At 37.7% G+C, this 13,065-nt stretch overlaps 1 long non-coding RNA gene across 1 annotated transcript in view; it reads right to left on the bottom strand.

Annotated features, from left to right (window-relative positions):
- LOC141386143 (uncharacterized) overlaps positions 1 to 12,715 on the bottom strand; it is a 102,008-nt gene extending 89,293 nt beyond the window's left edge. Inside the window, exon 1 of the long non-coding RNA XR_012407445.1 lies at positions 12,497 to 12,715. This is a non-coding gene — a long non-coding RNA (uncharacterized lncRNA). The remainder of the gene's footprint in view (positions 1 to 12,496) is intronic.
- Between the last annotated feature and the right edge of the window lie 350 nt (positions 12,716 to 13,065).

Here is a 13,065-nt window from a genome sequence, read left to right as displayed (position 1 = left end):
GTGACTCAGTAATTATATGCAGAGGTGTGACATGTTGTGTGGGGGTTTGTATATATGTGTGCGAGTGTATGCACTCTGTGTGATACGGATGTCTCCCCACTAGGAGACATCTGTGAAAAATGTGACCCTATGGACCACAGTGTCCGGTGCAGCGCTTCTGACAGTCCCAAGAGACCCGGATGGAACTGAGGACAAGACATGGAACTCATAAAACATATGCTGCTTAAAGCTGGTAGAAGCTGACCCTCTGCTCTGGTGAGAAGGAAGAAATGCCGTCTCTCTAATGATGGACGGTTAAAAACAAGAATGTTGTTCCCAGATGAGAGCAGTTTTATGAAGACAGGGCAATGGACTTTGGATTGTTGTTTTAATAGCACTAAAATAGTGATAGCTTGCGCACATGCGAAGTCATTCATGTGCTGTTCACATTATGAGGACGGCAGGGGTTCAGGCATACATCGGAAATATTATGGCCATGAAATTATCTTTATGGAATCCGACATGCATACTAAGGGGATTAGAATAATATGAAACAGTTTATGAAGTTGTGTTATTATTTCCTTAATGATATTTTCTGATCTCATATATTGGCTTTTGCAATAAAATGTTTGGGAAAACTAAATAAACAAACACAGGATATGCCCTAGACCTACACCATATGACAAAAAAACTAAAACAAACAAACAGAGACGATTCAACTACTGATTTACCAGACCGCCAATGCAGTATACAACAAGTCACAGTGAAATGTATGATGTACTATACAGTTGTGTGAAAAAGTGTTTGCCCCCATACTAATTTCTTATTTTATCTATGGTTGTCACACTTTAATGCTTCAGATCATCCAACAAATGTAAATATTATACAAAAATAAGTAAACACATCATGCTGTTTTTAAATTAAGGTTAATTATTAAAGGGGTGGTCCGGAGTGTATTTTGAAGGCTTGTTTGTGGTAATAAGATGTAACAAAGCAATGTGTGCTCATGCTTCATTTGTTAAACAACATTTATTTTTTCATATATCTTACTTTCATTATATACTGCTACTCAGCTAACATGAAAACGACTGTCATATTTAAGTTCCACTGAAGGCCTGCCATCAAGAGGCTCTGATCGGTCAGCTAACATAATCTGCTATGATTCACGGATCAGCTCCATGTCACCAAGAAGCGTCACGTCTCTACTAGCACGCGCTTTGAGGTTGTGTAAATACTGTCAGTCAGTGTAGCCGACCATTTCAGTGCGATTCAGAATAAGCATGTGTAAGTAATATGAAATGTTTACATATCTTTTTCGAGTCGGTTATTTGATATGAAGAACGCAGGAAAAGCGATCACATAGAGAGACACTGCAGCGCAAGTGCAAAATTGTGTGTGTTTACAGCGCTTTGACTGATAAATATGAATTTGTAGTTAAATTGTTAACGGTGCCAAACAGCATTTGCCATTGTTTACATCCTTATTTACATCCTCACTACAACATACCTTTAATGCTAGACACAATGCACGTAGCAGATCAATTTTAACAAATAAAAACACTTACAGGATGCGGCCCAAAATCCACAGCTTCGTCGGTTGGAAACGTTTCCAGAACTGAACTGGAAGAGATTCTGGAAGCTCTCCTTTGTCAAATGCTAGAGCTATATATTTTTTATAATTCCCTGAAACATAATTAAAATTAAATTGTAAGCACTTCTCTTTTTGTGTTGTGTCCTTTGGAAGCCCAAAGACAGAAACAGAAGAAGCTCTGTGGAAATAGCAGCGTTTGGAACACATTTTAGCTTTCTCTGCAATAAGATTACATCGCATCTAGCCACGCCCCTTTGCTGCGCAGGGTGTATGCACATGGTGAATTTGCGTAACCTGAAGCATTTGTGATCACACTAGCATGAGTGTATTTTTTCAGTCCCCAAACTTTGTTCGCTGTTAGCTTGGCAAAGCTAACTCTGTAAAAGCCAATGTCTCCCTTTGCATTGAACTTTGAGCGTATTACATTCAGAGATGTTGTTTATGTTCACCCAGCTATGTACATTACACATCAACTAAAGTTTAAAATGTGATATCCTAGTAAACCACCCCTTTAAGGAAAAACAAAGTAAAATTCATGTGTGAAAAGGTGTTTGTTATTTAAGTTTGCATGGAAAACACAATTGAGACCAATTCCATGCATTAATGGCAAATTTGTAGTGCATTTTGCTTCATTTGCACCACTTTTTTGCTCGGTTTAACCACTAGGTGTCAATTCTACATACTGCACCTTTAAAAGGGCACTTGCTCATTTCTAAACTGATTTATTTTGTTAAAAATGATCAGGAACAAAATATTAGTATCATGAATCGTAATGAATCTTGAGTTGAGGGAATCGTTACATCTCATCTACCAATGGTAAAAATTTGGTCTAGAAACATGAAACAAGTAATCCAAAGGCACTACAGATAGGACTGTTTTCATTTCCATGCTAATAGATTAACAGGTCTCGCCAGGATTGCTGCCAACTAAAATAGTACACTATTTACAATAGAAAGTCTATAAGAAAGTCTATTAGGTGCAATTTAATTAAGAATATTGAATGTTTATTTTGGATTTTCATTCATTCTTTCATCTTCTTTCGGCGTAGTCCCTTATTAATCAGGGCATATGTTCTGCACAGCAAATGCAGCAACTCAATACTGGGAAACACCCATACACTTTTATATTCAAACACACTCATACAATACACTACGGCCAATTATGTTTTAACCTATTCATTTATCATTGGACCGTGGAGAAACCAGAGCACCTAGAGGAAAACCCACACGAGCACAGGGAGAACATGCAAACCCCACACAATAATGCCAACTGGCATGGCCGGGATTCAAACCAGCGACCTTTTTGCTGTAAGGCGACAGTGCTAACCACTGAGCTCCCCCATTATAGATTTTTAAAAAACCTTTTATTTCAATTTAATTTCACAACTTTACAGTTTACTTCCCCCACAGTGGTTCTGCATTTGCCCATCAATAATCGATTACATTAACTGGATGATTGTACAAATAAGAGTTGCATGTTTTAAGTTTGGTTTATATGTAGAGTGATTATTACTGGCCACTGGCCTAGTTTTGATTGGTCATTGAGCTAGTTTTGTTATGAAAACATGGCAACCCTTGGACATATTTATAGTTCAAGCTGTCAAAAACAACTTACAACTGAACACACAACACATCAAACCAGATGATGTCACGAAGCTCATGTAATCGCAAACTGGTTTCTTGATTAAACCAGTAAGTTCACTAGCACTGGTCACAATGGAGTAGAAGATTTACATCAATCATGTCCACCCAACAGACCTGCAGCAACAAAGTGATGTCAAAATGGACCAAACTCTCTGAGGCAATTTATTGACACAAAATGTCTGAAGCCAATAGTGTGTTTTAACCACATTACCAGCAAGGTATGCTTAATAAAGTGGCCGCATGTGTCTGCTTAACTCATCTAGGGCTGTGCTGATAAACGATATTATATCGAATCACAATAAATTTTGTGTCAATAACAATGATAAGCTCTGGACTTTTTTAATCTATATTGATCAAAAAGCCAATCACAAAGCAAAGAATTTGCAAGAAGTGTGTTAACATTGGAGATGTACCGAATTTTCGGCCACTGAAAATTTATCTGCTGAATATGCTATGCCATTTAATGGACCTTTTAATTTATGTGGCTTCAGTCATTGTTGGGATACTCTTTTAAATCTGGAAGCATTAACAACTTACATCGAAATATATATCGTTAACGTACAATATAGAAAATAATTATTGAGATTGCATTTTTGAAATATTGCAGCCCTAACCCAAGCCTTGCTGTAATCTTATAGTGATGTAAAAACAATCCTATGCTAAATTGGTTTCTCAGGGTAGCAGCATATTACACATAAACACTTGAATATTGAACTAATGTTAGGCTTGAACTCCTCTCTATTTGAAGCTTGGACAGCTGGAAGAGGTGATTGGCAGCTGGAATTTTCCACATTGAGTAGTGTGGAAATGAACTGGTGCTGCGACAAGCACATTATCAGGGGAATCACTATGTAATAAAAGTGTGTGTGAAAACGTACAAACCCCAGGCTGCAGCTGTGGTTATGTTTGGCCCAATCAGTGATTTTCTGTGGTTAAATTAGCTAGACCAACAGCCCAACCATCCCGTAAAAAAAAAACGGTGTCAGGATGTGCTTGAATGTCTCATCACTGCGACATAAAACAGCATCCGTCCACAGCCGATATCCTTTCAGTGCAGTAACTATTAGAAAGACCTCAACTACAAAATCAGCATAACAGAATCACTCTGACCGAGAGAAATGTGCAGCCTGGTTGTGCGTAGTCGATAATCTCGGATGTGCGAGATGATGGTGGCTCTCATCAGAGAGGTAAAAGCGCCTGATGTTCATTTTCTGTGTGACTCATTGGCATCTTCTGTCAGTCACAGACCCAAAGGACGTCACTGTGTTTCAAAGCAGACAGCACATGCATAGTGTCGGTTCAATTAAAGCATAGCATAGGTCCTTAGTTTAGGCTCCACAGAGACTCTTCTTGACTGACTGTCGTATAAATGGAGCATTGTTAAAATGCCTTTTAGCTTCATGCACACAACTGCCCTTGTTTTCCCTACACAGTTAAAGTCAAATATCCATATTAAATTTTAGAATTTTACAGAAATAAATGCAAACTTGCAATCAAAATGAAAGTAATGGTGCATTATTGGTACTAGTTAAGTGCCGAGAATAAATATTAATGATCCACTGGAGGAAGTTATAGGAGTGAATGAAAATATCCAGCTGAAGTTTAAATCTGAAAGTGCACAGTGTTTAAAACTATTGATTATTTAACAGAATAGTCGACTTAAGACTGATTTATACTTCTGCGTCAAACACATGCGTATGCTCCGGCGCAGCCTTCGTGCGGTCACAAAGCCCTCGCTGTGCCTGACGCTGATGTGCATCTCTTAAAAAAATTTAACAACATATCGCAACAACGGGGAGCGCAAGCTCTGTGATTGGTCGGCTTGGTACAGTACTGGGGATGAGTGTAGACGGTGCTGAGAGCAGTGGTGCCATCTTAGCAACTTTGTCGCCATATTTAGCAACTTTTCAAAACACCTTAGCGACAAACTTTCAAAAAAAAAAAATCGACTAGCAACAAATCTTACAGCTTTTTTGTGTGTTACTGCAGATTTTTATAGACTCTTATGTGTCTATACTGTTTCGTTCCTACTCTTCTCAACGAGCTGCGGGTGATGTCGTCAGCCCTTCCCTCGCCTCAGAGCACTGACAGGTGGCCCAGTCCACGTAGAGCAGTCTCTCCCACATGCAGCCTGAGAGCAGATCACTCCTCTGCGTACTGACAGCAAATGATTTAGCACCGGGAGTGTGAGGTATTTCCATTTTCCATAGTCAAACCGATCTGCTTCTCCTTTATTTTAACAATTTATTTGACCATTTATTCTTTACTTGCTCACGATCACAGATATTTTAGGGACAATTTCGGAACTTAGTTTATTACATCTGAGAGATTACTGCATATTCACTACACATCTATACTGATATACTGTATTCAAACAGCAAGACATTTTGCTATACTGACGTGCATATATAAAGCGTGGTGCAAATATAAATACCCCTTTATTAACCATAGGCTGTTAAACAAACAGAAACGGTAGAACGTGATGACGTCAGTAATATTAGAATTGACGTATGACGTAATCTAGCAACTTTTCGGGCAGAGCTTAGTGCCTTTTCATAGAAAATAGTTGGCAACTGGCTGGGTGCTGCGAGCCAGATGAAGCGAGTGTTTACAAGTGTCGAGTCCCATGAAGGAAAATTTTGTCAGAGATGAAAAATTTTGTTTTTGTTTACCTTATGATTAAAGTTGTTGCCGGTTTCCGCCTCTAAATGAATGAGTTTTAGCTATTTGTAGCTTTTAGAAAAAACAGCGAAGAAACTCAACACAGAGGAACATAAATGCTTTTTTCTTTAGCAGTTTAAATATTTCTGAACTCGCTATCCACTGCCGTTTGTCTTTGCTATGGCCACCATCAGCTGTTCCTATACACAGTCAATTTTCAAAAAGGTTCCAAATTGTGCCACTGTGTGGATTAATAATGAATGTGTGTCATTGTTATTACTAAGAGTTGGCATTAAGAGTAGAGTAACATGCTGGTGTTTAACTGCATTGGGCTCTCACATACTCTCACATTTCTCTCTTTATCACGCTGAACCCAGACAACCAATCACAACAGACTGGGTCATCAAACCAATCAAACTAGCCTCAAAGAAAGAAGGGATTGGAGAGCAAACAAATCGTATGAGACTCGTTGGCATTATTAAAATAAAATAAATGCATATAATAAGACAATGAACCTTGCATGCATATCAGTCTGTTGCTAAAACAAAACACAAATGAACCAAAACCAAAATATGACCTTTTATAATGCAAAACAGGAGCTCTTTAAAATAAAAATAAAAAACTGCAAGTTCAAATATATTTTTAAAATGTTTACTAATAAATATTATTAATATTTTAGTAGGGGAGAGGGGGGGAAACTTTTTTTTTATAAAAACCTAATTTCAAAAGATAATGTTTTTAGCAGAAACATATATTTGCTGTGGTTACTAACTCACAAGGGTCTATTATCAGGTGTTATTTTGTATTATTGTAGAACAACTACAATATAACTTCACTTTAAACTAAAGTTGCACATTGTTACTTTTGACCCATAGACAGGGATGAAAGTAACACATGAATGGGTCAAAAGTAACAACAATATTTGCTAGATTTATTCGATTATTTTAAATTTGACCCTAAAATATGGCCTTAAATATGACTTTTATTTGACCTAAAATATGGCAATTTCGTAAATTGTTTGCGCTGTAAGAAAATGCAGCACTTTTTTTATATGTATGTGTTGTAAGGATTTGCAGCATGTCTTTTCTTAATTTGCTGATGTTTTTTGTAATAGCTTGTGTTTTCTTAAATTTCAGCATGTTAAACTTTCTTGGCCACTGTATATTGTAGTATAATTTGTTCATCCTTAATGCTGGTTAGGTTTAGGGGTGTAGTTTGGGGGCCAGACCTCTTATTAAAAATCTTACATTTTCATACAAATAACTTTTATGCAAATATGTAAATACTTACATTTTCTTAAGAGATTTTGACTTCCTATAATTATGAGTTTACATTTTACAATTTTACATTTTAAAACACTAAATAAAAGCAATAAGAACACTACATAAAAAAATTAAGAAATACCAAAGTAAAAGAACAAAATTCTAAGACTAAAGCTTTTATAAGCAGCAGGAAAAGAACGTAAAGAGAACTGTGGAACCATTGTCATATTCCTATTTAACACAAATAATTAATATTTAATCATTTTTAAGTAGTAGAAACAATTAATCAATTAAAATGCATAATTAATGGTTAGTCATCAAATAATAATAGCAGAGCTGTGTGTTTTTAATCATCTATATATTTTAGACGTGCATTTGATTGTTGATAGCAGGTTTAAAACATCCGCTAAAAAACTGAAAGTGTTACAGAGCTCATATTGGAAGGCAGCTGATGGTGTTCAGGTGGAGGATTTCGTCAAGGGAAAAAATCATTCATTCATGAAACCTAGCAGACCTGGACCTGGAGAGTGTGACAGCACAACCACTGTTCATAAACATCTCAGATAGGGAAGAGTAATGACATTGCGGGTCTGACAGCTGAGCAAAAACTGTTCCAGTTAGAGCTACAGAGAGGGCAATGCTGCTGTGGTTGTCATGTCAAATTTGACCATTTCAAAGCAAGACCTGGAATCTTTTCCAAAACACATAGCTTTGTTGGTATAAAAGTGAGGTCTAATGCAATGCCTTAAAAATAAAATAACAATAGCGGGAAGCCAATAACTGCAAAAACGCGAGAGTTAGACAACAACAGGATGAATTTTAACCACCAATCCTTAGTATGAGCATCCTAGAGCTTCCATCAAATGTATCCAAAGAATTAGACACACTTCTTCTTTCTACAGCAATACAATTACCTGTCAAGCATCTGTTTCTTAGCCTTTTGAAACTCTATATCCTGAAGCAATGAAAAGTGATGCTTGCTCTTGCTTCTTAATTTTCTCCAGTCCTCCCATAACTTTAAGGGCGATTAAGCTGTGACAGATGAGAAATCATGCACATTTTGCACCCTTGACACTCAAGGAAGCACTACATTCATCTCACACCCTCAGCTTCCTGTTTGCTATGTATTCACTTGCTAGTGAAGACGTTTAAAATAAAAGACATGTAGAAACCTAAGTTGCTAAACTGTTCTTTCAATATTATCATTTGGAGTAAGATTATTTCCTGCTTTCCACTTGTTTCAAATTTTAAAATGTAAATATTTAAATATTGAAAGTGTTGGTTCACCCAGACATAAAAATTATGTTATTAATTACTCATTCTCCCGACGTTCCAAACCCCTGAGACCTTCATTCATTTTTGGAACACAAATGAAGATATTTTAGATGAAATCCGACAGCTCACTCATCTATAAACAGCAATGGTCATGAGATGTTTAAAGTACAGAAATAAACCAAAAATGGTGTCAACACTTTTAATGTGAGCAAGAACACTTTTGTGTGCCAAACAATCTGACGCTGAAGAGAAGAACTATAAAAATGCCAATGAAGAGTATTTTTTAGATTATTTTGGCACACAAAAGTGTTCTTTTGAACTTCATATGATAACAGTTGAGAAATAATTTGACAATGAATTTAGGTCCTCTTTCTGGACTTTAAACATCTACAGACTCACTGTATATAGTGACAGAGCTCTTGAATTGTAAAATGGCATCAAGAGATTGGAATGACATGAAGCGGAGTAATTAAAAAGCCTATATTATGCATAAAAAAATGTGATATTTTGGTTTCGGTGTTCTCCAACAACAGACTGATATGCATGCAACTTGATGCAAGGTCAAAAAACACTTTCATTGTCTTATCATATGCATTTATGTTTACCTAATTAACCCAACGATGATTTATTTATTTTCAAACTCCACCTTAGCATGATCTGCACTGATTCATTTGATGACCCAGTCTATTGTGATTGGTCGACTGCATTCTGCACAACACACGCCCACCATGGCTTATCAACATTGCTGAAGTAGTCAGAGTGCAGAGTATATGTGTGAGCCCAATGGAGGAGTGTAATGCAGTTAAACACCAGCATATTGCTCTATTCTTAACCATAAGAAATAACAAAGACAAACATTCAGAATTAATCCACACAGTGGCAAAAGCAGAACTATTTTGAAACTTGACCACCGCATGTAGGAACAGCTGACGGTGGCCATAGCAATGACAAACGGCAGTGGATCGCAAGCTCACAAACGCATTTAAATCTGTAAAGAAAGTGACACACGCTGTGTTTTAGATGAGATATGTGAATATAAAAAAGTTAACCAGATACTGTTGTGGATCGATTACAAATAACAAAACACAATTAAATTGATATTTTGCAAGCTACAGAAAATAAGGAGCCAACCATTGTAATCTCACTTACACTTATAAAATGAAGGAAGGAACTGATCCACGAACTGTGTACTGTAAAGTTCCTGTCAAGCTCTGACAAAGACCCATACATCAACAGTCATTTCTGATCCTTCCTTTGACAAATGGCTGACGAATCCCCCATTGCAGGGTAGAATATTACATGAGGGTGCTTTCACACCTGTGAATCGATTCAGTTGTTCCGAAACAGAGATTAGAATTGTTACATTGTTGCTCTTTGCTCTTGGAGCGGTTCGCTTTCACACTGCAAAGTTTCTAATCGGACCAAAAGAGCTAAAACAAGTCACGTGCGAGTAAACTCTCCTCACATTGGTCAGAGTGTCAGGGTTTATTTTGCAGCGTCCCGCTCAGCTGTCAGGAGAGGTGGTGGTTTGGTGGTGATTGACAGGGTGCGCGCGCGTGACGTGTCTGAGGAGAGACACGGTGGGGAGGGGTGAGAAGGGTGCGCGATGATGCCTATTTGAGGACTGGGAGAGAGACACGAGATTACCGGGAGATCATCACTCGTTTGCGGGCATCCGGAGACTCGCGAAACTTCCCGCCCTACTCATAATTCTCTCTTCATATAGCCGTAAGCCTATTACATATCCATAAAACACTGTGATATAACCGCGCTCGGATCGGATCGCTTTCTCACTGCAATCGAACCGCTCCTGGGTTCGTTTCAATCGAGCCGAGACCACCTCATTCAAGCGATCTCGAAGCGATTACTTTGGCGCGGAACAGAGCGCGATTGCCCTGTTCACATATGCCAATTGAACCGCGCTAACTGGGCAAACGAGATACGTTCCGAAACAAAAGTGTAAGTGTGAAAGCACCATGAATCACCAGAACGTTCATTCATATTCAGTCATAATCAGTTCAAAAAACACACCCGCACTCTGCTAGTGTGTGAAAGGAAAGGCAACGTTCTTGCTTTACTGAATCCGGTACTACGAATTTGGTATTGTTTCGTGTCAACGTCGATACGAATAGGCAAAAGATCTGGACGTACAACAAATCATTTAAACGACTCGGATTTGAATCTTTTATTAAAAAAATTTATATTTTTAAACAAGGAGCACGTTCAGGTTTAAACCTCAGCTGGACGTTTTCATCCACTTAGTACTGTTTTGCACACTGCATGGAAGGTCATTTTCAAAAACCCATAATAGGGGCTCTTTAAAAGCATAATTATATGTTTTTGCATGAATTAACCACTTTATTGTATGTTATTGTGATTCAGAATTATTATAAATAATGAAATAAAACATACATGTAGACATAAACATCTCAATATTATGATGCAGAATTTACATCCCTTGCTGTTTTTCTTGGTTTCACACCATATATTTTCAGATCATCTCAGAAAGAACCTCCCTTTGTCTTGACAATAGGCAGACTTCTGAGTATGCTGGTTAAACCAGAGCGCTGAAAACATTTCTTGGGGATTTTTGCCTATGCTGACTCACTTCATGCAGTTCATGCTGACTTTTCAGCTGCACATTCATACTTTAAAGCCTTCGCTTTTCTAGTTCTAAATGCCACTGGAGTAAAATTTGAAAATAGGTAGTTTATGGCTATATGGGGAAGCACATAATCAAAGCAATGCTCAGGCAACCTGCGTCATTCAGCTGATGCTCGGCTGGTTTAATGTGTCACACACAAAAAAAAAAAAACATCTCCAGTGCTGCTACACCAGCGTCACCGCTGTGCCCTGTTGACACAAGGCAGGAAGGATGTGTGGATTTACGAAGAGCCAGATTCTGACCATACCATCTGCCTTTTGCAGGCAGGATTTTGCAGGCCATGCAGAGTGTCTATCCAATTTTAGCAATTCATATTTGGTGATCATGTGCGAATTGTAGCCTCTTTTCCCTCTTCTCAGCTGGAACTAAGCTTCTTTGCTTGGGATTAGGACAAAACTTGGACGAGCTGCATACAACACTACAGACAACAGATTCATCCTCACAAGAGCATGCCTGCTGCTCATATTTCCGATAAGTTACAAGCATGACCTTTTTAGATAACAATCATATTAAATATTGCTGCACTGATCCCAGAACGTCTATGTGGAATATGTTTGCACTATTCCCTGATGCCAATCTTGAGGAGGACTACCTGGAAGGCAACATCAATTATTCAAACACTGACAGTTATTGACAGTCAGGTCTGGTGGTGTCTTGCATATTCTTAATGTACTGTTCTAACAGAGTTTCTTTGCCTAATCGCTTCCTCATCAAGGGGCCTGGAGGCTCTTCCGTTGGCCCTCAGCTTTTAGTTTGCATCTGGACATACAGGTGGCGGCTTGGCAGCTGCACAATGTCAGTAGGAAAAGCATGAAATCAGACTTTAAGAGGTTTATTCTACTCTAAAAGCTGTCAAATATTTTTCTAAATCATGTGGTATTGTGCCATATATGATTGTGGATGCGACAAAAATGCACAGTGCTTGTTTTGTTTCCGATTTAATTATTAGGTTATCAATTTTAAAACTTTACACTTTGTTGATGGCTCCCGCTTAGCCACTTTTTGGCTTTTCTTCTGGTTTTGATGTTGTCTGTGTTAAATCAGTCAGACAAACAAATGCAGCATTTGCCTACAATTGTAAATTGCTTGACATTCACTGGACATGCAACTGGAAAAGGAACATTTTGTCTAAGGGGTATACACATATCGCTGTGATTTGTAATAATTAACTTTTTCTTAAATTATATATATAGAGAGAGAGAGAGAGAGAGAGAGTATGTATTTGATGCATGTACTTTATACTAAATATTAATGCCACTTGGTGCATTTGAAAAATTAAAGCATATTTGCGAACAAACCTCTTAGTTTAACCTTCAGTCATCACACTCTTTCTTATAATACTTCATATCCTTACGATAGCCTTTGATAGGGGTTGACAGTTAAGAGTTCACTTGTGCTACAAGCACTTGAGTTTAGCTTACCTGTCCAGAGGAACTCCCCAAGTTCAGGGTCTTGATTGAAACGCAAATGTTCCATCAAATTCCTGTTTAAAATGCACTACACGTGTCCAGTTTTGTTTTACAATGTTGTTTGTCTCTGTATTAACCCTGCACTTCTGAAAAACAACTCTAAATTCTCAAGTTTCCACGTGTTAGCCATCAGGCTATCCCACTTAGCTAAAAACAATTTGGATTCATGCTGCAAAGCCACGCCCACAAGCTCGCGCTATTGGTCGAGTGAATATGATTTGAGCAGACCTGAATATTTACTAAACACTTTGGGTTACAGTTAGTTATTTTTTATTTTTATTGTTTTGTTTTTGTGGCCTAGTTTTATTCATACTGTGCAAACGTGGTTGTTGTTGATTTTCCATTGCCCTTTCCATGAAACCATTCAACCTTCTCTAAAAGTTGTCCTATTTTCAGTTGTTGTATTTTTTTCTTGTAGGTTAATGCTGCTAATTAAGTAAAGATTTTTTATGTTATACAAACGGTATATACAATTAGAGAGCTGTTTGTAATATTATAACTAAAGAGAACATGAAGAAACA

The sequence above is a fragment of the Danio rerio genome, chromosome 1, assembly GCF_049306965.1.
Source record: "Danio rerio strain Tuebingen ecotype United States chromosome 1, GRCz12tu, whole genome shotgun sequence".
In the NCBI taxonomy this organism is placed as follows: Eukaryota; Metazoa; Chordata; class Actinopteri; order Cypriniformes; family Danionidae; genus Danio; species Danio rerio.
This window is presented reverse-complemented; position numbering and strand designations above follow the sequence as displayed.